Raw genomic sequence first — 24580 nt, forward strand, 5'->3', positions numbered from 1 at the left:
TATATAAAGGCTCAGAGCCTATTATGACACGCGCAGCCAGCGTTCCATTGCCACATTCCATCTACTGCAGGCAGGATACCTGGCTGGCTGAATGTCGCTGAGAAGCTCACAGAGACCGCCATAAGCAACAGTTTAATAGAATGCCACAGACTAATCAACCAAACTTTTTGGGTTGGGTTCTCTTTTATAGTCTGCAGGCATCAAATGAAAGAAGTCAGTGTTCCAGCAGAGGGAGACAACGTTTCAGAAAAGGCATTGTAGCAAACCAAAAAAGAAATTTTAAGCGCAGCAGAGTAACCAGCGCACATACCTGTTAGCTCAGGTGAGTTTAAAAGGCTGCTGTTGATAACAAGGGCATTTGCTAAATAGATGGTGTGTGTGCAACAATATACTGAAAGGTCAATTATATTGTGCAGCTTATCTCACCACCTGTAGTTATTTAGGTGAAAGCTCCAAAATGCTTGCCTAAAATGTCTGTTTATCCAAAAGGAAGTAAAAAGGGAGAGCTAGAAAGATAGCATTTCATTACATTACATGGCAATGCAATGCACAGTTGCTGAAGTTGAACCAAAATGAGCTTGTAATCTGGCTTCTGCAACTTTGAATATGAAAAATCCAATGAGGAGAAGAAAAGCAAAGCCAAAGAGTCCATCCGAAAATCCGACAAACAAGCAAAATGAACAAAAAACATTGAATTCAATTCTTTCTGATTTTAGAAACTGCATTAAAGAAGGGGTGCACCGGTCCTGGAGATACTGCAATACCAGGTCAATGCGTGGAGTGGACAGAGCAAGCTCTTTTTCCATCTCCCTGTTCTAAAAATCCATTTAATATATGGTCCCCAGATAGGGGACGTATCAGATATTAAACTGATAAGAACAGATACTTCACTTGATCTTAGCCAAAAGGCCGAGAAGCGATAACCAGAATTGGTTTCAAACTACGGAGCCACCCAAGGATCCTGAAAAGTCCATTTGTGGAGATGAGCTCCTGGACTCCCGTTAAGAAGACATGTTGTCAACCTCTAGATCCCTTACATGCCTGCACTTTTCGGCTTGCTGCTGCTGCAATCCACGCGTTTTAGATCTGCATAACTCCACCTCTTTAAACACAGCACCTTCACCCCCTGCTGTTCCCACCCGCCTCAACACCGTTGGAAGGGAGGAGAACCAATTAAGGCGGGGGGTGGGGTGGAACGAGCAGCTGTCTACCCTTAGCAGGAGGGCTGCTGATTACATACCTCTCCTGCTGCTGCTGCTGGCTGTCCAGCAGCAGACTGAAGGTGGCTGCTGCTGTGCACAGGTATATAAAGGCTCAGAGCCTATTATGACACGCGCAGCCAGCGTTCCATTGCCACATTCCATCTACTGCAGGCAGGATACCTGGCTGGCTGAATGTCGCTGAGAAGCTCACAGAGACCGCCATAAGCAACAGTTTAACAGAATGCCACAGACTAATCAACCAAACTTTTTGGGTTGGGTTCTCTTTTATAGTCTGCAGGCATCAAATGAAAGAAGTCAGTGTTCCAGCAGAGGGAGACAACGTTTCAGAAAAGGCATTGTAGCAAACCAAAAAAGAAATTTTAAGCGCAGCAGAGTAACCAGCGCACATACCTGTTAGCTCAGGTGAGTTTAAAAGGCTGCTGTTGATAACAAGGGCATTTGCTAAATAGATGGTGTGTGTGCAACAATATACTGAAAGGTCAATTATATTGTGCAGCTTATCTCACCACCTGTAGTTATTTAGGTGAAAGCTCCAAAATGCTTGCCTAATATGTCTGTTTATCCAAAAGGAAGTAAAAAGGGAGAGCTAGAAAGATAGCATTTCATTACATTACATGGCAATGCAATGCACAGTTGCTGAAGTTGAACCAAAATGAGCTTGTAATCTGGCTTCTGCAACTTTGAACATGAAAAATCCAATGAGGAGAAGAAAAGCAAAGCCAAAGAGTCCATCCCAAAATCCGACAAACAAGCAAAATGAACAAAAAACATTGAATTCAATTCTTTCTGATTTTAGAAACTGCATTAAAGAAGGGGTGCACCGGTCCTGGAGATACTGCAATACCAGGTCAATGCGTGGAGTGGACAGAGCAAGCTCTTTTTCCATCTCCCTGTTCTAAAAATCCATTTAATATATGGTCCCCAGATAGGGGACGTATCAGATATTAAACTGATAAGAACAGATTTTTTTTTTAATTTGGCTATCCCCTGCAGAGGGATAAAACCGTTTATTAAAACTTTAACAAATTACAAGCATAATTACACAAATACCAAACGTTAAAAGACAAATGAAATTTACAAAACAAAAAAATACAAAGATTTTAAATAATTAGGTTCCATTGGTCAACAAGCCATTTTTTGGAAATATGTACATTCTTCTTTTTGTCAATTAAATAATAAGTATACATTTCACATAAACATAAACTTAAAACATCATTCACTGATAAAACATCTTGTTTAAAAATAGCAATGTTGCGCGCTTTCCAGAGAGATGACTTGGCGCAGTTCACTGTCTTCCAAGCCATTGTGTACTGGTCCATTGTGGGGCATTCCATAAGTCCGTATAGCACAGTTTTATATGTAAAGTCCTTGAGGTCTGCCACCCTTTCCAGTAGGGGGAGCAGTCTTCTCCAGAAATCCTTTGCAAAATTACATGTCCATAATAGATGTTCCACCGTTTCCTCGTCTTGGCATCCGGCTCTTGGGCAGATGGCAGACCTCACAAATCCTCTTCTGTATTGGAATGCCCGGCAAGGAAGACAGCGGTGCATGCAACTCCAAGCCAGATCTCTCTGTTCATTAAAAAGATAAAAAACGTTAATCATTTTCCAGATAGACATAGATTTGTCATCATCATATCTGTCAACATTACATATTTCCTCACTTTTACGTATTTCTTTAATTAGTTTCTTACTATTTCTTAATTCCTCTATCTTCTTAGTCCCTAAATTAAAATCTGACACTATTTTCCTTAAAATCTCATAATGCGTCGACAAATTAAAAGCATGGGGCACAGAAATATTAACTTCATACCATCCAAACTTTCTCATAAAAAATCCTGTATTAAAACGCATAAAAAAGGACCAATAGTGATTCTTAAAAAGGGCATTAAAACAGTAAACGAACAGATGGATTAAAAGAAACCTATTAAAATCTGGAAAATCTTTACCACCTTTTACTTTTGATTTCATCACGATTTCTCTTTTCAGCTTTTCCATTTTTGAGTTCCAAAAGAAGGTAAAACAGGTTTTGGTTATCTTTTTTAAAACATTAACAGGCGGGGGGAAAACCATGCTAAGATACAATAAAAGAGGTAAAATCACCATCTTTAAAACCAATACTTTACCCTCCATTGTAAGTCTCCTCATGTTCCACATACATATTTTCGTATTTACTTTCTGTGTAACTGTTTCCCAACTATTATAACCATCATTATTTTCAGTGAATGATATACCTAAAATGGAAATGGATTCGGAGACATTAATTGGTACATCACGTAAAATCATCCCCCCAACACTTAAAATGTTACACTTATTAAAATTGATTTTAAAACCAGAAGCTAGGCAAAAGGATTGCACTTGATGGAGAGTGGCCGTAAGTGATGGTGCATCTGTACACAAGACCGCCACGTCATCCATGTAGCCTACAACCTTGGCCTCCAAACCACCGCTTCCAGGCAGAGGGACACCGCATATCTGTTTATTTTGGCGTATTGCACATAACATTGGTTCCAGTGCACAGATAAACAGTAGGGGGGACAGAGGGCATCCCTGTTTCACCCCTGACCGTAAAAATACCTCTTGTGTCTTAAAACCATTCACTAAAATCTTACTTGTACAATCCTTGTAAAATGCTTTAAGCGATAGTAAAAACCCTTCTGGTATGCCCATTTTCTCTAAAACTTTAAAAAGATAAAAGTGTGAGACACGGTCAAATGCTTTTTCAAAATCAATAGATAAAATCGCCATTTTCCCCTTTCTGTCTTTCACATCCTCAATACAGTCTTTCACTAAATTCAGATTGTCCCATATACTGCGCCCCGGCACCCCACACACTTGATTAGAATGAATAACTTTGCTGATGACTTCTTTTAGACGATTTGCACAAATTTTAGCCATTATTTTATAGTCACAATTTAAAAGTGTTATTGGTCTCCAGTTTTCTAATTTTGATTTATCGCCTTTTTTGTATAGGAGGGAGACTTCACCTTTCTTCCAGGAATTTAATAAAACCTTATTATTAAAAACCTCAGTAAACAAATAAAACAAATCATCTTTTAAAATATCATAAAAACATACATAAAATTCTATTGGGATGCCATCAGGACCAGGGACCTTTCCAGTTTTAAAACTTTTAATAGTTTTTAACACTTCTTGTTCCGTTAAAACTTGGGATAAAAACTCTTGGGATGCGGGATCTAAAACAGCTGTTAGTCCTTGCAGCGAATCATCCATTAATTTATTATCTATATTTTTTCCATTAAAAAGATTAGAAAAAAAAACCTCAACTTTACCCAGCATATTTTTTATATTATTCTCACCATCTATATGGTCAATTATCACTTTTTCTTTTTTATTTTTCCTAAAAAAATATCTGGAACACTTTTCATTTTCTTCTATATGTTGTACTCTAGAACGAAAAATTATCTCTTTTCCTTTTTGTTCTAGCCATTTTGAAATCTCTTCTTTTAAGTTTGAAATATCAACTTGTACATCTATCCCATTGTCTCTGAGCTTAAATAATGTTTGTAGGCGGGTATTTAAAATTCTATATTCTTCATATTTTTCTTTGGCTCTACATATACTCTTTTTAATAAAAAAGTCTTTTATTTTTACTTTCATTCTATCCCACCATACACTCATAGTCTCATTTGTTTTTTTCCCTTTTCTACATTTCCTATAAAACTCAATAAAATCTGATAAAATCTGCGGGTCGGTTAAAAGGGATACGTTCATTTTCCAGCTTTTCTTACCACATTTTTTGTTGTCATTTACTTTTATGGTAAAGGATAAAAGTTTATGGTCTGAAAATATATTAGTTAAAACTTCACATTTGGCAGGTATTGTTTTATCTGAACCAAAAATAAAATCAATCCTAGAGCTACAATTAGCATTGCTCCAAGTGAAACCGGCGTCCTCTGTGCTGTCACTATGACACTCTTTATATATGTCTTTCAATTTAGCATCTTTGACTATATCATGTAGCATACCTGAGGTTTTATCGTAGTTCCTGCTTACAGAGCTGGAGCGCCGGTTTTCACCTTTTAAAACACAATTAAAATCCCCTGCTAAGATAAAAGGTTCAGAGTTATTAATAAATAATGGTAAAAGATCAAGCATTTCGGCTCTTTCATTTTTCTCTGGGGATCCATAAAAATTTAAAAACTGCCATCTAATACCATCAATAAAAGCTTTCACTAATAAAATACGACCTGGTAAAATTTCCTGAATAAAATCAATTAAAACGTTCCCTTTAAAAAGTATGGCTACACCCGCTGATCCTGCAGCATTCGATCCGGACCAGACAGATGGCCCACACTTCCACTCATCTTTATATTTTTGATATGACATTTCATGTGGGATATTACATTCTTGCAGAAAAAATACAGATGCAGTAAAACACGTAAAAAAATTAAAAAGAGCAGTTCTTCTCGTGTTAGATTTTATGCCTCTCACGTTGAGGGAAATACCTTTGAGTTCAGCCATCATTAGAAAATGTAGAAATTTTAATTAGGTAACTAAGAGCAACGGATTTACCTGTCCGATGAACCTGATCAGACCACTGGGCTTGCGCCTCCCTCCTCATCTGATAGTATCGTCACGAGAGTCTCCGTGGAGGAGGAAAGATTACCACATTTATATAAACCCGACGCTACACTGGCATAGCTCGGAGGGCTGGCTGGCAGAACCCGCTGGGTCTCCATTGGCTGGCCATGCAGTTCCTCATCAGGTGGGTCCCCGAGGGGTTCCGCCGCCCCTGTTTGACCTGTAGAAGGTCGTCCTATAGGAGGAGGTTGCGCACAAGGCAGAGCCTCTGACTCTTCAGAGGCAGCAAGATCCCGGTCCCCACCTGTAGCAGCGGAGACCGAAACCCCTGAGGGTCCAGCGTCCACGTCCCCTTCTGGAGAAGTGTCCATCTGTTCACCTCCTGCTGCCTCCTCCGAACCACCCTTTTTCTTTTTCTTAGGACCCACCTTTATCCACTCAGCGCCCTCAGCACTAGGAGACCCAGACTGGGCATGGGCTTCTGTGTCGGCCTTTTGCCGGTCCCTTTTGACCTTACCAGTAGTGCCCTTCTGCTCCTTCTCAGCCCTCCTTTTGGACTCCCGCAGGTCCTGCAGCCAGGTTTTGGGATTTGGTATTTTACCTGTCATAGACTCTGGAGACACTTCACTATTTGGTACGCCCTTATTGTCTCCAGAGGCTCCAGGTTGTTGTTCCTCCTCCTGAGGGGTGGTCTGACCTTTTGGTCCTTGGTCGGACATCTTGGACTTCTCCTTTTGCTCATCTTCCCGAAATCTGTGAGGGCAAGAAAAATAAAAGTGACCTGGAGTCTGGCAAAAACTGCATTTCTTTTCCTTAGGGCATTCTTTTGTCTCATGTTCTTCACTAGCACAATTTCTACATGATACATGACAGTTTTCTTTTGAATGACCATAGCGCCCACAATTTCTGCAATATACTGGCATCCCAGAAAAGAAGAAATCCCCATTTGTTTGCCCAATTTTGAAACGGGCAGGGGGGAGCCGTATACCACCTGGTGTATTTGGATCTCTTGTACACTTCACAAGGAATTTCCACTTAGATGTCCATATGTTATATTCGTTTAATATCTTCCCAATACATTTAACACTTTTAAAATAAATTGCTAGAAATGACATTACTTCTGGAGCAGAAACAAAGGGCGAAAATATTTTTACAATAACCAGTCTTACCTCATCCAGGACGTGCTCAACAATTTGTATCCCTTTCAAAACAGGACTATTTTCAACTTTTTTTAACTTTTCTAGTACATCTCTAAAAATACCTTCTCCGGTGAATGTGATGTCATAGTCACCTCTTCTGGGATAATCCTGGATGGAGAGAATATCATTCCTTTGTACGCCAAGAAGGTTCCTGAGCACGTCCTGGACTACATACCCTAATTTCCTCATATCCGAGCCACCCACCGTGAAGTGAACTCGGATAGAGTTTTTTAGCCTCGCATAAAGAGGCACGAGGTTAGGGTCAACCTCCATGGAAAAACGCAACAAGGTTGCAAATTGCAGCCGCTTGCAATCTGCGCTCCCAGTGTTCTTGCAGCGAAAAACACCTGGAAGCTGGGGGATCGCAACTCGTTACCCTGGGACTAAGCCCTCTCCCTAATAGCAGCAAGCAGGTTAAGTCCACCAAAGTGGACGATCCTGCCAGGCCAAGGAGAGGGGTACCCGAGTGCCCTTCAACCACAATCTCCTGCAATAAAGCACTTGATCGTAGCCAAAAGGCCGAGAAGCGATAACCAGAATTGGTTTCAAACTACGGAGCCACCCAAGGATCCTGAAAAGTCCATTTGTGGAGATGAGCTCCTGGACTCCCGTTAAGAAGACATGTTGTCAACCTCTAGATCCCTTACATGCCTGCACTTTTCGGCTTGCTGCTGCTGCAATCCACGCGTTTTAGATCTGCATAACTCCACCTCTTTAAACACAGCACCTTCACCCCCTGCTGTTCCCACCCGCCTCAACACCGTTGGAAGGGAGGAGAACCAATTAAGGCGGGGGGTGGGGTGGAACGAGCAGCTGTCTACCCTTAGCAGGAGGGCTGCTGATTACATACCTCTCCTGCTGCTGCTGCTGCTGCTGCTGGCTGTCCAGCAGCAGACTGAAGGTGGCTGCTGCTGTGCACAGGTATATAAAGGCTCAGAGCCTATTATGACACGCGCAGCCAGCGTTCCATTGCCACATTCCATCTACTGCAGGCAGGATACCTGGCTGGCTGAATGTCGCTGAGAAGCTCACAGAGACCGCCATAAGCAACAGTTTAACAGAATGCCACAGACTAATCAACCAAACTTTTTGGGTTGGGTTCTCTTTTATAGTCTGCAGGCATTAAATGAAAGAAGTCAGTGTTCCAGCAGAGGGAGACAACGTTTCAGAAAAGGGATTGTAGCAAACCAAAAAAGAAATTTTAAGCGCAGCAGAGTAACCAGCGCACATACCTGTTAGCTCAGGTGAGTTTAAAAGGCTGCTGTTGATAACAAGGGCATTTGCTAAATAGATGGTGTGTGTGCAACAATATACTGAAAGGTCAATTATATTGTGCAGCTTATCTCACCACCTGTAGTTATTTAGGTGAAAGCTCCAAAATGCTTGCCTAATATGTCTGTTTATCCAAAAGGAAGTAAAAAGGGAGAGCTAGAAAGATAGCATTTCATTACATTACATGGCAATGCAATGCACAGTTGCTGAAGTTGAACCAAAATGAGCTTGCAATCTGGCTTCTGCAACTTTGAACATGAAAAATCCAATGAGGAGAAGAAAAGCAAAGCCAAAGAGTCCATCCCAAAATCCGACAAACAAGCAAAATGAACAAAAAACATTGAATTCAATTCTTTCTGATTTTAGAAACTGCATTAAAGAAGGGGTGCACCGGTCCTGGAGATACTGCAATACCAGGTCAATGCGTGGAGTGGACAGAGCAAGCTCTTTTTCCATCACCCTGTTCTAAAAATCCATTTAATATATGGTCCCCAGATAGGGGACGTATCAGATATTAAACTGATAAGAACAGATACTACACTTGATCTTAGCCAAAAGGCCGAGAAGCGATAACCAGAATTGGTTTCAAACTACGGAGCCACCCAAGGATCCTGAAAAGTCCATTTGTGGAGATGAGCTCCTGGACTCCCGTTAAGAAGACATGTTGTCAACCTCTAGATCCCTTACATGCCTGCACTTTTCGGCTTGCTGCTGCTGCAATCCACGCGTTTTAGATCTGCATAACTCCACCTCTTTAAACACAGCACCTTCACCCCCTGCTGTTCCCACCCGCCTCAACACCGTTGGAAGGGAGGAGAACCAATTAAGGCGGGGGGTGGGGTGGAACGAGCAGCTGTCTACCCTTAGCAGGAGGGCTGCTGATTACATACCTCTCCTGCTGCTGCTGCTGCTGCTGGCTGTCCAGCAGCAGACTGAAGGTGGCTGCTGCTGTGCACAGGTATATAAAGGCTCAGAGCCTATTATGACACGCGCAGCCAGCGTTCCATTGCCACATTCCATCTACTGCAGGCAGGATACCTGGCTGGCTGAATGTCGCTGAGAAGCTCACAGAGACCGCCATAAGCAACAGTTTAACAGAATGCCACAGACTAATCAACCAAACTTTTTGGGTTGGGTTCTCTTTTATAGTCTGCAGGCATTAAATGAAAGAAGTCAGTGTTCCAGCAGAGGGAGACAACGTTTCAGAAAAGGGATTGTAGCAAACCAAAAAAGAAATTTTAAGCGCAGCAGAGTAACCAGCGCACATACCTGTTAGCTCAGGTGAGTTTAAAAGGCTGCTGTTGATAACAAGGGCATTTGCTAAATAGATGGTGTGTGTGCAACAATATACTGAAAGGTCAATTATATTGTGCAGCTTATCTCACCACCTGTAGTTATTTAGGTGAAAGCTCCAAAATGCTTGCCTAATATGTCTGTTTATCCAAAAGGAAGTAAAAAGGGAGAGCTAGAAAGATAGCATTTCATTACATTACATGGCAATGCAATGCACAGTTGCTGAAGTTGAACCAAAATGAGCTTGCAATCTGGCTTCTGCAACTTTGAACATGAAAAATCCAATGAGGAGAAGAAAAGCAAAGCCAAAGAGTCCATCCCAAAATCCGACAAACAAGCAAAATGAACAAAAAACATTGAATTCAATTCTTTCTGATTTTAGAAACTGCATTAAAGAAGGGGTGCACCGGTCCTGGAGATACTGCAATACCAGGTCAATGCGTGGAGTGGACAGAGCAAGCTCTTTTTCCATCACCCTGTTCTAAAAATCCATTTAATATATGGTCCCCAGATAGGGGACGTATCAGATATTAAACTGATAAGAACAGATACTACACTTGATCTTAGCCAAAAGGCCGAGAAGCGATAACCAGAATTGGTTTCAAACTACGGAGCCACCCAAGGATCCTGAAAAGTCCATTTGTGGAGATGAGCTCCTGGACTCCCGTTAAGAAGACATGTTGTCAACCTCTAGATCCCTTACATGCCTGCACTTTTCGGCTTGCTGCTGCTGCAATCCACGCGTTTTAGATCTGCATAACTCCACCTCTTTAAACACAGCACCTTCACCCCCTGCTGTTCCCACCCGCCTCAACACCGTTGGAAGGGAGGAGAACCAATTAAGGCGGGGGGTGGGGTGGAACGAGCAGCTGTCTACCCTTAGCAGGAGGGCTGCTGATTACATACCTCTCCTGCTGCTGCTGCTGCTGCTGGCTGTCCAGCAGCAGACTGAAGGTGGCTGCTGCTGTGCACAGGTATATAAAGGCTCAGAGCCTATTATGACACGCGCAGCCAGCGTTCCATTGCCACATTCCATCTACTGCAGGCAGGATACCTGGCTGGCTGAATGTCGCTGAGAAGCTCACAGAGACCGCCATAAGCAACAGTTTAACAGAATGCCACAGACTAATCAACCAAACTTTTTGGGTTGGGTTCTCTTTTATAGTCTGCAGGCATTAAATGAAAGAAGTCAGTGTTCCAGCAGAGGGAGACAACGTTTCAGAAAAGGCATTGTAGCAAACCAAAAAAGAAATTTTAAGCGCAGCAGAGTAACCAGCGCACATACCTGTTAGCTCAGGTGAGTTTAAAAGGCTGCTGTTGATAACAAGGGCATTTGCTAAATCGATGGTGTGTGTGCAACAATATACTGAAAGGTCAATTATATTGTGCAGCTTATCTCACCACCTGTAGTTATTTAGGTGAAAGCTCCAAAATGCTTGCCTAATATGTCTGTTTATCCAAAAGGAAGTAAAAAGGGAGAGCTAGAAAGATAGCATTTCATTACATTACATGGCAATGCAATGCACAGTTGCTGAAGTTGAACCAAAATGAGCTTGTAATCTGGCTTCTGCAACTTTGAACATGAAAAATCCAATGAGGAGAAGAAAAGCAAAGCCAAAGAGTCCATCCCAAAATCCGACAAACAAGCAAAATGAACAAAAAACATTGAATTCAATTCTTTCTGATTTTAGAAACTGCATTAAAGAAGGGGTGCACCGGTCCTGGAGATACTGCAATACTAGGTCAATGCGTGGAGTGGACAGAGCAAGCTCTTTTTCCATCTCCCTGTTCTAAAAATCCATTTAATATATGGTCCCCAGATAGGGGACGTATCAGATATTAAACTGATAAGAACAGATACTACACTTGATCTTAGCCAAAAGGCCGAGAAGCGATAACCAGAATTGGTTTCAAACTACGGAGCCACCCAAGGATCCTGAAAAGTCCATTTGTGGAGATGAGCTCCTGGACTCCCGTTAAGAAGACATGTTGTCAACCTCTAGATCCCTTACATGCCTGCACTTTTCGGCTTGCTGCTGCTGCAATCCACGCGTTTTAGATCTGCATAACTCCACCTCTTTAAACACAGCACCTTCACCCCCTACTGTTCCCACCCGCCTCAACACCGTTGGAAGGGAGGAGAACCAATTAAGGCGGGGGGTGGGGTGGAACGAGCAGCTGTCTACCCTTAGCAGGAGGGCTGCTGATTACATACCTCTCCTGCTGCTGCTGCTGCTGCTGCTGGCTGTCCAGCAGCAGACTGAAGGTGGCTGCTGCTGTGCACAGGTATATAAAGGCTCAGAGCCTATTATGACACGCGCAGCCAGCGTTCCATTGCCACATTCCATCTACTGCAGGCAGGATACCTGGCTGGCTGAATGTCGCTGAGAAGCTCACAGAGATCGCCATAAGCAACAGTTTAACAGAATGCCACAGACTAATCAACCAAACTTTTTGGGTTGGGTTCTCTTTTATAGTCTGCAGGCATCAAATGAAACAAGTCAGTGTTCCAGCAGAGGGAGACAACGTTTCAGAAAAGGCATTGTAGCAAACCAAAAAAGAAATTTTAAGCGCAGCAGAGTAACCAGCGCACATACCTGTTAGCTCAGGTGAGTTTAAAAGGCTGCTGTTGATAACAAGGGCATTTGCTAAATAGATGGTGTGTGTGCAACAATATACTGAAAGGTCAATTATATTGTGCAGCTTATCTCACCACCTGTAGTTATTTAGGTGAAAGCTCCAAAATGCTTGCCTAATATGTCTGTTTATCCAAAAGGAAGTAAAAAGGGAGAGCTAGAAAGATAGCATTTCATTACATTACATGGCAATGCAATGCACAGTTGCTGAAGTTGAACCAAAATGAGCTTGTAATCTGGCTTCTGCAACTTTGAACATGAAAAATCCAATGAGGAGAAGAAAAGCAAAGCCAAAGAGTCCATCCCAAAATCCGACAAACAAGCAAAATGAACAAAAAACATTGAATTCAATTCTTTCTGATTTTAGAAACTGCATTAAAGAAGGGGTGCACCGGTCCTGGAGATACTGCAATACCAGGTCAATGCGTGGAGTGGACAGAGCAAGCTCTTTTTCCATCTCCCTGTTCTAAAAATCCATTTAATATATGGTCCCCAGATAGGGGACGTATCAGATATTAAACTGATAAGAACAGATCAGGTTTCAACATAATTTATTAAGTGCGTAAAAGATGGTTTACAATCAAAAAACAGCAACACAAACAATACATTAATAAAACACAGAATTCCACCCATAAAAACCCCATATACGATTAGCATCCCTCCTCCCAATACATTTGACATCCCTCAAGTAATAAATATACATCTGACTAAAAGCAATTTTAAGACAATCCTTCACAGAAATAGCATCACGTTTAAAAAGTAAAATATTGCGTGCCTTCCAAAGGGCGTCTTTAAAACAGTTAATCATACACCAACATATACAATACTGTTGAGGGGTCGGACATTTAAAAAGGCCATATAAAACATATTCATGGTTAAAATCTCTTAAACCGCAAGTCCATTTTAAAAGAATCCCAACTTTGTGCCAAAGTTCCTGTGCAAATGGGCAATTCCACATAAGGTGCAAGGTGGTTTCGTCATTAATACATGAGTCTCTGGGGCATTTTGCTCTGGCCACCAGGCCTCTCCTGTGGTGAAACTCTCTGGTGGGGAGGCACTGGTGGACCACCATCCATGCGATGTCCTTATGTCCATTTGCTAAGAATTTCCCGAAGACATTCTTCCAAACTTGCTTCGATCTCTCTTCTGAGAAATTTACTATGGGGGTCACATCTTCATTCCTCCTCAGAAAAGATAAAAGCTTCTTGCGGTCTTTAAAAATGTCCATATTAAAATCACCAAGGCTATAAAATCGAACAGTCTTTTCTAAGATTGCTTGGTGTTTGGGGGGGCATAGTAAAACAGGGGAATTCAACGACAACTTAAACCATCTTTTAAAAATCATCCCACAAGTATATTTTAAAAAATAACTTAGCGCACTATTACCATTAAAATGTTTGAAACAAAAGCAGAAATAATTTAAATACAAATAAATATGTAAGTCGGGGACATCCCTTCCGCCGTTCATTTTATTCTTCCTCATTATTTCTCTCCTTAATTTTTCCATTTTGGAGTTCCATAAAAACATAAAGATCATCCTAGTCATTTTTTTAATTAAAACATCAGAGGGGGGGTACACCATAGCTATATACAGTATGAGGGGTAACAACACTGATTTTATAATAAAATTTTCCCCTCCATTGTTAGGGACCTCAAACCCCAAAATGATATTTTCTTTGACATTTTTTCTATGACATTCTCCCAGCTTTGAGTTCCCACATTCTCCTCGTTAAAAACAACTCCAAGAATTTTTACATTGTCTCGTTTTATAGTGAGCTGCGGGAGTTGGGCGGTGTCCCAGGATCCCAAAGTCAGACATTCAGATTTATTTAAATTAAGTTTAAACCCGGATGCCTGGGAAAAAAATTCAATGCGCAACACCGCCCTCCGGAGGGAAGCAGGGTCCAAGCACACAACCGTCACGTCATCCATGTAGCCAAAGACTCTCACATCACTGCCACCTCCGCCAGGAACAGGAACCCCTCTAATCACTTTGTCTTTCCTTATTGCGCTCAGCAGGGGCTCCATGGCGCAGATGAACAGGATGGGCGACAAGGGGCATCCCTGCTTCACTCCGGACTCAAGGGGAACTCCATCTGTTAAAAAGCCATTAAGAGAAATTTGACTAAAACAATTTTTATATAAAATCTTAATACAATTTAAAAGCATATTAGGAATACCCATCCTTTTTAAAACTCTAAAAAGAAATCTATGAGAGACTCTATCGAAAGCTTTTTCAAAATCTAGGGCTAAAAGAGCTACATTTTGACCCCGGTCTCTGGAATACCAAATTACATCCCTTAATACGTTTAAAACCTCTGAAATACTTCTGCCTGGTACACTACAAACCTGCTCAGGCTGGATTAGTTTGGCAATGACATTCCTGAGCCGGTTTGCAACCACCTTAGCAAGTACCTTGTAATCAACGTTTAGGAGAGTTATGGGTCTCCAATTCGCTAGAGCACTGCGATCACCTTTTTTATATATCAAAGACACCACTCCTCTCCTCCACGAAAATGGCAACTGTTCACAAATAAAAACTTCTTTAAAAAGCATAAAAAGGTCCTCTTTTAAAATGTCCCAAAAAGTAAGGTAAAATTCTACAGGTAGTCCATCACACCCAGGTGCTTTACCCTTAGAGAAACTTTTAAAAACATAAAATAATTCCTCTAAAACAATATCGCGTTCTAAAAACTCCTGGTCTGTAAAATTTAACTTAAAATCGAGATCATTAAGAGCATCAGATAAAAAGGACTCATCTATACACTTTTTTACTAAAAAGATGCTTACAAAAGTTAAAAGTAGCATTCAACATTCCCTGCATAGATGTTTCACCCTCTAGATTTGTGATCACTTCTCTTTTATCCATGACTTTTTTGAAGAAGAAGCAAGAGCACTTCTCCCCCTCCTCCAAGTGCTGCACTCTAGAGTTAAAAATAATCTCTTTCCCCTTTGTGTCTATGCAGTTCTGGATTTCAGTTTTTAGGCTAGCAATATCATCTCCCACCTCCACCCCTAGCTCTTTGAATTTAAAAAGTGTTTGTAGTTTGGTATTAAGATCACTAAAACATCTTTTTTTCTCTCTAGCTTTACGTCTCCCTGCTTTTATAAAAAACATTCTGACTTTTTTTTTCAAATTTTCCCACCAGGTTACCATAGGGGCATCAGAAGGTTTTTGTCGCCGCCAGGCTTGATAGGCTTTACCAAAGTCTTGTCGAATCAGAGGGTCCTCCAGCAGGTAAGTACTTAGACGCCAGAGGCCCCTGTTGACCCTCTGTTCATCCCGGTATTCTAGGTGCACCTCCAAGCCCTTATGGTCAGAAAATATATTTGATGTTAAAACACATTTTACAGGGTTAAAATCATCTGATAGGAAAATAAAATCGATCCTGGAGGACACCCCTCTTCCGGACCACGTATAACCAGGGTCCGTCGGCAGGAGTGACCTCCACGCATCGCATAATTTAAAATCAGTTATAAAATCTTTCAATAGATGACATGACTTATCCAATTTGCGTAAAGGGTCACCCCCCGCTCGTTGTTCACTAGCACAAAGACAATTAAAATCACCCCCTACGATCAGGGGAGATGACCCAGTACAGTACAATGGCAATATCCCAAATAAATTAATTCTCTCTTGCTTATCAGGGGGAGCATAAATATTCATTACACGTAGGGTAAAACCATTAAATTTAAAATGCACTAAAACCACTCTGCCTGGTACTATTTCTGTGACAGCATTTACAGTAATATTTCTCCCACGACAGAGGAAGCCCACCCCCGCTGACTTGTTGTCATTGGAGCCAGACCAGATGGAGGGCCCCAGTCTCCAATCTGTCTTGATGTCATTATAATTTAGTGCATGTTGTATCCCGCATTCCTGTAATAAACAAATGTCAAAGTCAGCGGTTTCTAAATACTTGAATAGAGCAGCCCTACGAACTGGGCTCTTTAATGACCTCACATTCAGTGAGACAAGTCTTAATGTCGGCATTCATAGGTCAGGGTGGTGGATCTTCCATGAGGACACCTGACTCAAAGCCCTGTATGTCAAATTGCTCCAGGACATCCGGGCTAGAGGACCCAAACGACTCGATATTCTGTGAGCCGGCGGTTGCCCCCTCGTAGGTCACGGTTCCCAGCCACATTCCAGGAGACGCTGGGGCTTCGACATTCCGTCTCTTTTTCGGGGCAGACTCCACTAGGTCACTGGTGCAGTCCTCCTCTTCCTCCACCTCCTCCAGGGGGAGAGACTGGTCCATCAGGATAAGATCACCAACACCGATTCCCTGATGTTCGCCACCTAGAAGCAAAGCCCCCTCATCTGGCTGGCTAATCGCCCTGGAAGATCCTGAGGCCATCGCTGCGTGGTCCCCTGTAGCCAACCGCACAGGGGCACCACCCTCCAGCCCAACAGGATCGGTATCGGGAACCATCGACACGGAGGATACCCTCCCAGAAGGAGAACCCCTCCGCTCCGGTCTATGCGAGGTCCGCCCATCGTTAAGGGACTTCGATGCAGGGGCCGCCCCAGAGGGGCCTCCGGCTCCCTGCTCCATCCCAGCCTTCTCGCCCTTCGAACCGCCCTCCGACGCCGGCCCGCCAGTGAAGACCGGCGGGCGCATCGGCTCAGCTGCAGAAGATGCAGCTTCTGCATAGGTCCTGGTCCTGGTCCTGTTGGGGCATCCTCGGAACATGTGCCCCGCCTCACCACAAAGATTGCATTTCCTCCCAGCGGGACAGTCCTTCATTAAATGTCCGTAACAGCTGCAATTATTGCAGCGGTCTACTTTCCTGCCCGTGCAGGACGTTTGGGTATGACCCATTTGTCCACAGTTCCTGCAACATACCGGCATTCCAGGGTAAAATAAGTAGCCTCTGCTCTTACCGATCACAAATGTTGAGGGAGGGTGTAGCATTCCTCCCACTCCGCTTGGGTCCCTCTTTAGACGGGCCATGTACCTCCTCTTGCCGCACCAGAAGCCTACCGCGTTCTTCACAGTGCCCAGGTATCTCAGATCATCACAATAACGGATAAGGTAGGTCGAGATGTCTGCAGCTTCCACAAAGGGGTTCGGGAAATGCACCACGATAGGGATCTCGTCATAGGCATACAAGAGACAAAAGGTTAGTCCATCCAATTCATCTAAGTAGTTTTTCTCATTTACCTTTTGTACGAGTTGGTGACAGCATCCCTGGCTCTTGAAGGTGATGGTGTAAGTCCCCTTGTACTCATTGTCCTGGAAGCAGAATATGTCTTCCCGCCGAAACTCCAGAACTCCAAGCAGAATCCTATGGCAGATGTAGTCCAAGTTCTTCTCCGTCCTCGATCCTGCTCCAACTTCAATCCTCACGGTGTTCCGCATCCGGGCATCACCCGATGAATATGTGAGCGTTGCCGGCATCCTTCACTCAGGAACGTACCGACTCTTCTCTCTGAAAGGCGCAAGCCTTCATGGGATCCCTTCCCGTTGCTCCCGGACTAATCCTTCCTCCCAATAGCAGCAGGGGGGTTAAGTCCCTCCGAAGAGGAACGATCCCCCCAGGCCGAGAGAAAGGGTACCAAGAGCACCTCACAGGCAAGACCACACAGGTAAACCTGATAGATCGTGCCAAAAGGCCGAGAAACGATAACCAGAATTGGTTTCAAACTACGGAGCCACCCAAGGATCCTGAAAAGTCCATTTGTGGAGATGAGCTCCTGGACTCCCGTTAAGAAGACATGTTGTCAACCTCTAGATATCTTACATGCCTGCACTTTTCGGCTTGCTGCTGCTGCAATCCACGCGTTTTAGATCTGCATAACTCCACCTCTTTAAACACAGCACCTTCACCCCCTGCTGTTCCCACCCGCCTCAACACCGTTGGAAGGGAGGAGAACCAATTAAGGCGGGGGGTGGGGTGGAACGAGCAGCTGTCTACCCTTAGCAGGAGGGCTGCTGATTACATACCTCTCCTGCTGCTGCTGCTGCTGCTGCTGGCTGTCCAGCAGCAGACTGAAGGTGGCTGCTGCTGTGCACAGGTATATAAAGGCTCAGAGCCTATTATGACACGCGCAGCCAGCGTTCCATTGCCACATTCCATCTACTGCAGGCAGGATACCTGGCTGGCTGAATGTCGCTGAGAAGCTCACAGAGACCGCCATAAGCAACAGTTTAACAGAATGCCACAGACTAATCAACCAAACTTTTTGGGTTGGGTTCTCTTTTATAGTCTGCAGGCATTAAATGAAAGAAGTCAGTGTTCCAGCAGAGGGAGACAACGTTTCAGAAAAGGCATTGTAGCAAACCAAAAAAGAAATTTTAAGCGCAGCAGAGTAACCAGCGCACATACCTGTTAGCTCAGGTGAGTTTAAAAGGCTGCTGTTGATAACAAGGGCATTTGCTAAATAGATGGTGTGTGTGCAACAATATACTGAAAGGTCAATTATATTGTGCAGCTTATCTCACCACCTGTAGTTATTTAGGTGAAAGCTCCAAAATGCTTGCCTAATATGTCTGTTTATCCAAAAGGAAGTAAAAAGGGAGAGCTAGAAAGATAGCATTTCATTACATTACATGGCAATGCAATGCACAGTTGCTGAAGTTGAACCAAAATGAGCTTGTAATCTGGCTTCTGCAACTTTGAACATGAAAAATCCAATGAGGAGAAGAAAAGCAAAGCCAAAGAGTCCATCCCAAAATCCGACAAACAAGCAAAATGAACAAAAAACATTGAATTCAATTCTTTCTGATTTTAGAAACTGCATTAAAGAAGGGGTGCACCGGTCCTGGAGATACTGTAATACCAGGTCAATGCGTGGAGTGGACAGAGCAAGCTCTTTTTCCATCTCCCTGTTCTAAAAATCCATTTAATATATGGTCCCCAGATAGGGGACGTATCAGATATTAAACTGATAAGAACAGATTTTTGATTGAATATATCTTTTATTAGCACAAAAAATAAGTTAACAGACAGTGTACAGTGCCGCAGCCCAGTACACACAGAATTCTACATCATATTTACATAGCATGAGGATACGACGCACTAACTAGACACATCACACCCCTATGCTACACAAAACACTCAATCTGAAAGAAAAAGCATGTCAATCAATACAGTACGACGAACGTGATAAGGGATGGGGATTGGGAAAAAGGGGATGGGGAGGGGAAAATCACAGGCCCGAAGCTTTATTGAAAGACAAGACACATAAGGGGAGAGGGGGAGGAGGGGTTTAGTCCTCATCCTCGTCCTCCGGACCGTCCATGATGGAATAGTCTCTGAGCAGGCTGTGGATCAGCCTGCGGCAGTCCTGGATGGACATCCTCTCCCTCCTCAAGATGAGCCGGTTCCTGGCGACCCAAACGGCATCCTTGAAGCAGTTCATAAGGCGCCAAGCCTCCTGGATGGCTCCGACGGTATGAACCCCAGGGAAGAGTCCGTAAAGCACAGAATGGTGCGATAGGCTCGCCCTGGGGACAGAGTTCCTCAGGTCGTCCTCAAGTGCAGTCAATAGGCGCTGTGCAAATACGCAGTCCCAAAAAGTGTGCAAAGATGTTTCCTCCACGAAGGGGCACCTTGGGCAGTACCGGGTCTTGCACAGGTTCCGGGCATGCATGAATGACCGGACGGGCAGTCCGCCCTGAATCGCCATCCACGACAAGTCCTTGTGCCCGTTGGTCAGCCTGTCAGACGACACATTTGTCCACACAGTCTCCAGCGTGTCCTGGTGAAGTCCTGTGATGTTCTCCACGTCATCCTTGGCTCTGATTAGCTTGTGGATAGTTTTGGGCTTCCACAAGTCGGGCTTGAGTCCCTCCAGTTGATGCTCCCCCACAAATCGAACGACGTCTCCGTAGAACCATGGCGTCGTCCAGTTGTAGGGGAAGGAGCTGTCCCACTTGTCCCAGCCGAGTCGCCTCCAAAGAGGAAGCAGGAAGAAGCGAGACATGGACCTGCCCGCGGAGCCATTCTTGACTTGCAAAGTCCGGCGGACACAATCACACACAAAAGAGGATCGCAGGAGGGTGGGGATATCTGGAACGCCCTTCCCACCCTTGCGAGGCTCCTTGTACATGACGGCCCGCCTGACTCTGTCCATCTTGGATCCCCAGACAAAGTGAAACACTGTCCTGGTAATGGCCCTGCACACAGTGACGTGTGGGGGCCAGGCCTGCGCCGTGTACTGCAAGACGGGCAGGACCTCATTACGCAGGACGAGTGCCTTACCCTCACAAGTGAGGTGTCTGAGGCTCCAGAGTCCGATCCGTTGCTTCACCTTGGCCAAGCGTTCTTGCCAGGACTTGAGGGCCGCTCCTTCCTTCCCGAACCAGACTCCCAGCACCTTGAGGAAATCCGGTTGAATGTTGAAGGGGAAGGGGGCGGAGGAGGCCGGCTGCCAATCCCCGAAGAGCATGGCTTCCGACTTCCTGCAGTTGACTTTGGCCCCTGAAGCCCGGCCGAACCTCTCACACGTCTGGACGAGGGCGTCGACTGAACCACGATCAGCGCAGAAGACGGTGACGTCGTCCATGTAGAGCAAGCACTTGACCTCGTGTCGTCCCGGACCCGGTGCGGTGATCCCTCTGATCTCTCCATTCTGCCGGATAGCCTCTGCGAAGAGTTCTATAACACAAACAAAAAGAAGAGGTGATAGAGGGCAGCCTTGTCTGACCCCAGAGAGGACAGGGAAGGGGTCAGTCTTCCAGCCGTTCACCAACACCGAGCTGTGGATATCAAAATACATCAGACGGACATACGAACAAAACATGTTACCCAAACCTAACCGGTGCAGAGCTCGGCCCATGAACTCGTGGGAAACCCGGTCGAAGGCCTTCTCCTGATCCAAGGAGACCAGGGCCGCGTGTGAGCGGCGGACCTTGATGTACTCGACCGTGTCCCGCACGAGAGCGAGGCTGTCTGCGATGCGACGTCCAGGGATGCCGCAGGTCTGGTCCGGGTGGATGATCCGTCCGATGACCGTCTTAAGTCGTGTCGCCATCGTCTTGGCCAGGATCTTGTAGTCCACGTTGAGCAGAGTGATGGGACGCCAATTCCTCAGGTCGCACCTCTCTCCCTTCCGCTTGTACAGGATCGTGACCATTCCTTCCCTCAAAGATGGAGGCATTCTACCCTCCACCACCATCTCCTCGTACAGGTCCAACAGGTCTGGACAGATGAGGCCTCCCAGCGCTACATAGAGCTCCGCTGGAAGACCATCACTGCCCGGGGTCCTGCCGGTCCTAAAGGATTTAGCGGCAGAGAGCAATTCGCCCACCATCAGAGGTTTGTCCAAGGCTGCCGTGCCTGCAGGATCAAGATGGTTAGTGATACCTGACAGGAACTTATCAGCAGCGTCGGGGTCGGTAGTCTTGTGGGAGTAGAGTTCGCTGTAGAAGTCGCTGACGACCCTCATCACGTCCTCCTTCCCACGTCGCATGTTTCCGCTCTCGTCTCGCAGCTCGTTCAGGGGCGTGTGACCGGCATGAAGTTTCCTGAAAAAGAATGAGTTACATTTCTCACCCTTTTCCAGATTCTCCACTTTGGAACGGAAGACGATTCGCTTGGACTCCTCCTCAAAGTGCCTTTTCAGGCTCTTCTTGGTCTCCTCCAGCTCCTCCCTCACGTCCCAGCCGCAGTGAAGAAGGTCCTGCAGCGACCGCAGCTCGCGCTGCAGCCCTCTGAAGTCCCTCCTCTTCTCACACGCCTGTTGTCGACCCTTGGCCTGAAAGAAACAGCGAAACTCAAGTTTAACATATTCCCACCAATCAGAGACTGTTTGGAAGCTACCCTTGTAGGACTGCCACATTGCGTAGGCTGCTCTCAGCTCCTCCACGACTTCATCCTGAGCCAGCAGAGCACAATTCAGCTTCCAGGAGCCGGGGCCGGACGGAAAACCGTCGCCGAGGACACCTTGTAAGTGAATGGCTCTGTGGTCGGAGAAGAAGCAGGAGACCATCGAGTGCCTACTCTGCCTGACTGCCCGAGAGGTGAACACAAAGTCAATCCTGGAGCGGAGTGAGCCATCGGGTCGGCTCCACGAATAGTTCGTGGAGCCTCTCCCCATGGAGCCCACCACGTCCTGAAGAGAGGCCTCGGTTACCATCTCGATGAGCAGCTTGGACGTGATGTCCAACTTGGCAGATGTGCCAGAACTACGACCATCCTCCTCGATGGGGCAGTTGAAATCCCCGGCCATCACTAAGGTCCTGGTGGTGGCAAGCTGAAGCCGCAGGGTCTGGAAAAGCTCCAAACGCTCATTCTTCAGTGGGGACGCATACACGTTGATGAACCTGACAGGTTCTCCCGCCCAGTTGCCATCTACAACAAGAGCCCTGCCGCAGATGAGCTCCTGGACGGACTCAAGCGTGAATGCGCCCCCCCTGATCAGAATTGCGACCCCCGCAGACTTGCAGTCACCCCCACCGGACCAGTAGGATGGACCGTGGGACCACTCCCTGGCCAGATGTTTGAAGGACCTAGAGGAGGGAAGGGAACATTCCTGCAACATATAAACATCACACAACTGGGAAGTAAGGAAGGCATAAATAGTCTGACGTCTGAACTTGTCCTTGATGCTCCTGACATTAATGGAAAATAAGTTAATATTAGCCATCATGTAGGGAAAAAAGAAAAAGTTAGCGCAGGCAATACACCTTAGTTACCACTCCGGTCGGGTGGTCCCTCGTCGGTGTTGACTGCTGGTGACGGGATCACCAGCAGGCCCTCTTCCTCCATCTGGTCAAGCAGCGCGGCCTCGATCTCGGCGACCACCAGTTCCTCCTCTTCTGGCTCGGCCACCAGGGTCTCAACCATGTGCTCCATCTCTTCTGGCTCAGGGAGGGTATCCTCCTTTTCGCCTACGAAATCCAGAATCTTCTTTTTGGAGGATTCAGTAGCAGGGCTGTCCTCCACCTTCCTCTTTCCCCGGGTTGGAACTGGGGAGACAAGAAGGGGAAAATCCTCCTCGGAATAGATAGCGGCGGGTGGAGGAAAGGTTAATTCCACCGCTACCATGGTCTGGGGAGGGAGAGTGGCTGCCGGGGCAGGGGAAAGGACACCTGCTGAGGAGTAGGGGAAGGAGGAAGAGGAAGTGGAATCCTCAGCAGGGGTGGCCGGGGTGGGGGGGGATTGGATGGGGGTGGCAGGGGGAGGGATCGAGAGAGGGGTGACAGAACTCTTACCCTCCTTTGACTTTTTCTTCTGCTTCGGAGCTGCTGGGACCGTCGCTGGGGCTTTGGCCACCGACTCCTTGACCGCTTTGGCCTTGGTCGTCTCGGCCTTGGCCGCTGGGGCCTTGGTCGTCGCGTCCTTGACCTTCACAGGCCTGGTCGTCGGGGCCTTGTCCTCCGTAGCTGGGGTCGTCGCAACCACCGATGCCCAGGATCTCTCACGCCTGGGGCAATCCTTGTACAGATGAGCCGCCAGCCCACACAGGTTGCAGGACGTCTTCTTCGGGCAGTCCTTCGAGCTGTGTCCCGTCACTCGACAAATCCTGCAGGCATCCTCCTTGCAGTCCTTCATCTCGTGGCCATTCTTGCCGCATCTCCTGCAGTTCCGCGGCATGTCCGGGTAATAGATGAGGCCGTAGGAGTTGCCCAGGGAGAATGTCGGGGGCAGGTGCCGAAGTCCGTCTGAGTACGCCAGGTCCCTGTGAAGTCTAACGGTCACCGACCACTTACCTGTCCAGAAGCCGAGTCCATTCAGGATGTGAGAGGGTTCCTTCACAACCAAACAGAAGCGTCTCAGGAAGGTACAGATGTCTTGGCCTGGGGTGTGCGGGTTGCGCATGGAGACCGTGATCCTCCTTTCGTCCCTCTGGATAGGGCAGCTACCTGTAAAGGCAGAGAAAGAATTATCCGGTCCTTTTGCGCTTACCATTTCCCAGAACCTCCTGCAGGTGTTCACAGTGGCGAAGGTGACGAAGAAGATCCCCGTCAAGAAGGTCTGGATGCTGAGGGTGTCCGACCTGGAGAAGCCTCGATCCAGCAGCATCTTCTGGCAGAACACGTCCGAGGACATGTCCGGCACCCTCCCATCCACTTCCTTCAGCTTCAGGGCCACCGTCTGCCGCATCCATGGCTCCAGGGCTGGAGCTTCGTGGCGGGGCTTCTGGGGTCCCTTCTGCTGGCCAGTCGTGGAGGCAGAGTCCTTGGGGTCAGAATCGGCTCCTGGCTGGGCCCTCCTGGCTGTCCCCAGCTCCAGGCTCTTCTTTTCGGCCTTCCTCGCAGCACTTGCCATGGCTTTCCTCCTGCAGTTACTTCTTGGAGCTGGATCTGGAACTCTTCCTGGAATGGGTGGAGCTATGCAGATTCTTCTCCCGTCGTGTTCTGGACAAATTCCCCGAAAGGTCTTTGTCTCGATGATTTTCTTCCTCGAAGATTCCACAGGACAGCCCGATTCTTCTCCGAGTCTTCGTCTTCTTCTGGATT

At 45.9% G+C, this 24580-nt stretch overlaps 7 non-coding genes across 7 annotated transcripts; all 7 read right to left on the reverse strand.

Annotated features, from left to right (window-relative positions):
- Window positions 1–730: 730 nt before the first annotated feature.
- LOC141240191 (U2 spliceosomal RNA) lies at window positions 731–921 on the reverse strand. Its single transcript, XR_012305479.1, has one exon. It is a non-coding gene; the product is annotated as a U2 spliceosomal RNA (small nuclear RNA).
- Window positions 922–2033: 1112 nt separating this feature from the next.
- Window positions 2034–2222, reverse strand: LOC141240214 (U2 spliceosomal RNA). Its single transcript, XR_012305500.1, has one exon. It is a non-coding gene; the product is annotated as a U2 spliceosomal RNA (small nuclear RNA).
- Window positions 2223–8618: 6396 nt separating this feature from the next.
- Window positions 8619–8809, reverse strand: LOC141240181 (U2 spliceosomal RNA). Its single transcript, XR_012305469.1, has one exon. It is a non-coding gene; the product is annotated as a U2 spliceosomal RNA (small nuclear RNA).
- Window positions 8810–9927: 1118 nt separating this feature from the next.
- On the reverse strand, window positions 9928–10118 carry LOC141240182 (U2 spliceosomal RNA). Its single transcript, XR_012305470.1, has one exon. It is a non-coding gene; the product is annotated as a U2 spliceosomal RNA (small nuclear RNA).
- A 1118-nt stretch (window positions 10119–11236) lies between these two features.
- On the reverse strand, window positions 11237–11427 carry LOC141240197 (U2 spliceosomal RNA). The gene has a single exon (XR_012305485.1). It is a non-coding gene; the product is annotated as a U2 spliceosomal RNA (small nuclear RNA).
- Window positions 11428–12548: 1121 nt separating this feature from the next.
- LOC141240218 (U2 spliceosomal RNA) lies at window positions 12549–12738 on the reverse strand. The gene has a single exon (XR_012305504.1). It is a non-coding gene; the product is annotated as a U2 spliceosomal RNA (small nuclear RNA).
- Window positions 12739–18920: 6182 nt separating this feature from the next.
- On the reverse strand, window positions 18921–19112 carry LOC141240210 (U2 spliceosomal RNA). Its single transcript, XR_012305497.1, has one exon. It is a non-coding gene; the product is annotated as a U2 spliceosomal RNA (small nuclear RNA).
- Between the last annotated feature and the right edge of the window lie 5468 nt (window positions 19113–24580).

The sequence above is a fragment of the Phyllobates terribilis genome, unplaced genomic scaffold (assembly GCF_046119375.1).
Source record: "Phyllobates terribilis strain yellow unplaced genomic scaffold, ASM4611937v1 Scaffold_801__1_contigs__length_655404, whole genome shotgun sequence".
Classification (NCBI taxonomy): Eukaryota; Metazoa; Chordata; class Amphibia; order Anura; family Dendrobatidae; genus Phyllobates; species Phyllobates terribilis.